Here is a 3,009-nt window from a genome sequence, read left to right on the forward strand (position 1 = left end):
GCTTCAGCCTGATAAGCTCGAACCCAAATGGGAGAAGTGCATCTTCATAGGATACCCAAAAGAAACTGTTGGGTACACCTTCTATCACAGATCCGAAGGCAAGATATTTGTTGCTAAAAATGGATCCTTTCTAGAGAAGGAGTTTCTCTCGAAAGAAGTGAGTGGGAGGAAAGTAGAACTTGATGAGGTAACTGTACCTCTTCTGGAATTGGAAAGTAGCTCATCACAGAAAACCGTTCTCATGATGCCTACACCAACTAGTGAGGAAGTTAATGATGATGATCATGAAACTTCAGATCAAGTTACTACCGAACCTCGTAGGTCAACCAGAGTGCGCTCCGCACTAGAGTGGTACAGTAATCCTGTTCTGGAAGTCATGTTACTAGACCATGACGAACCTATGAACTATGAGGAAGCGATGATGACTCCAGATTCCACGAGATGGCTTGAGGCCATGAAATCTGAGATGGGATCCATGTATGAGAACAAAGTATGGACTTTGGTTGACTTGCGTGATGATTGGCAAGCCATAGAGAATAAATGGATCTTCAAGAAGAAGGCTGACATTGATGGTAATGTTACTGTCTACAAAGCTCGACTTGTTGCAAAAGGTTTTCGACAAGTTCAAGGAGTTGACTACGATGAGACCTTCTCACCCGTAGCGATTCTTAAGTCTGTTCGAACCATGTTAGCAATTGCCGCATTTTATGATTATGAAATTGAAGGAAATATGCCCTAGAGGCAATAATAAAGTTGTTATTTATATTTCCTTATATCATGATAAATGTTTATTATTCATGCTAGAATTGTATTAACCGGGAACTTAGTACATGTGTGAATACATAGACAAACCGAGTGTCACTAGTATGCCTCTACTTGACTAGCTCATTAATCAAAGATGGTTAAGTTTCCTAACCATATACATGAGTTGTCATTTGATTAACGGGATCATATCATTAGAGAATGATGTGATTGAATTGACCCATCCGTTATCTTAGCACTATGATCATTTAGTTTGTTGATATTGCTTTCTTCATAACTTATACATGTTCCTATGACTATGAGATTATGCAACTCCTGCAACTCCCGAATACCGGAGGAACACTTAGTGTGCTATCAAACATCACAACATAACTGGGTGATTATAAAGATGATCTACAGGTGTCTTCAATGGTGTTTGTTGAGTTGGCATAGATCGAGATTAGGATTTGTCACTCCGATTGTCGGAGATGTATCTCTGGGCCCTCTCGATAATGCACATCACTAGAAGCCTTGCAAGCAATGTGACTAATGAGTTAGTTGCGGGATGTTTCATTACGGAACAAGTAAAGAGACTTGCCGGTAACGAGATTGAACTAGGTATGATGATACCGACGATCAAATCTTGGGCAAGTAACATACCGATGATAAAGGGAACAACGTATATTGTTATGCGGTTTGACCGATAAAGATCTTCGTAGAATATGTAGGAACCAATATGAGCATCCAGGTTCCGCTATTGTTTATTGACCGGAGATGAGTCTTGGTCATGTCTACATAGTTCTCGAACCCGTAGGGTCCGCATGCTTAATGTTCGATGACGATTGGTATTATGAGTTATGTGATTTGATGTACCGAAGGTTGTTCGGAGTCTTGGATGAGATCGCGGACATGACGAGGAGTCTCGAAATGGTCAAGACATAAAGATTAATATATTGGAAGCATTGTTGAGGAAATCGTTAACTGGTAGCTGCTCGGTTGGCTAGCGAGTAGGGGATTAATCGGCTAATCGGCAAGTTAATCGGCCATTTAATCAATTAATCGGACGATTTTTCGGTTTATAGGCTACTCGATGACCCTATGAGTAGGGATTAATCGGCAAGTTAACTGGTTAATCGGATGAATTCTTGAACAGGGATTGGAAGTCTATATTGGGACATCGGAAAGGTTCCGAGTGATTCAGGTATTTTTCGGAGTACCGGGGAGTTACGGGAATTCACCGGGAGAAGTAATGGGCCTTATTGGGCTTTAGTGGAGAGAGGGGAGAAGGGACAAGAGGTGGCGCGCGCCTCCCCCCTGCCCAAACCGAATTGGACAAGGGGTGGGGGTGCGGCCCACCTTTCCTTCTCCCTCTCCCTCTCTTTCCTTCTCTCCTACCCCGAATAGGAAAGGGGATGGGAATCCTACTTGGAGTGGGGAGTCCTAGTAGGATTCCCCACACCTGGTGCGCCCCCTAGGGCCGGCTACCTCTTGCCTCCCCTCCTTTATATACGTGGCCAGGGGGCACCCCATAGACACAAGTTGATTATTTAGCCGTGTGTGGTGCCCCCCTCCATAGATTTCCACCTCGGTCATATCGTTGCAGTACTTAGGCGAATCCCTCAGCCGGTAGCTTCATCATCACCGTCATCACGCCGTCGTGCTGATGAAACTCTCCTTCGACACTCAGCCAGATCCAGAGTTCATGGGACGTCACCGAGCTGAACGTGTGCAGATCATAGAGATACCGTACCTTCGGTGCTAGGATCGGTCGGGTCGTGAAGACGTAGGACTACATCAACCACATTGTCATAATGCTTCTACTTACGGTCTATGAGGGTACATAGACAACACTCTCCCCTCTTGTTGCTATGCATCACCTAGATAGATCTTGCGTGTGCGTAGGATTTTTTTTGAAATTACTGCGTTCCCCAACAGTGGCATCAGAGCCAGGTCTATGCGTAGATGTTATATGCATGAGTAGAACACAAAGGAGTTGTGGGCGTGGGTATATACATATTGCTTGCCGTCACTAGTTGATTCTTGATTCAACGGCATTGTTGGATGAAGCGGCTCAGACCGACATTGCGCGTACGCTTACGCGAGACTGGTTCTACCGACGTGCTTCGCACACAGGTGGCTAGTGGGTGTCTGTTTCTCCAACTTTAGTTGAATCGGTTTCAATGAACAGGGTTCTTTCTGAAGATCAAAAAGCAATCACTATACTACGTTGTGGTTTTGATGCGTAGGTAAGAGCGGTTCTTGCTAAGC

This window comes from Triticum dicoccoides, chromosome 2A (genome assembly GCF_002162155.2).
Source record: "Triticum dicoccoides isolate Atlit2015 ecotype Zavitan chromosome 2A, WEW_v2.0, whole genome shotgun sequence".
In the NCBI taxonomy this organism is placed as follows: domain Eukaryota; kingdom Viridiplantae; phylum Streptophyta; class Magnoliopsida; order Poales; family Poaceae; genus Triticum; species Triticum dicoccoides.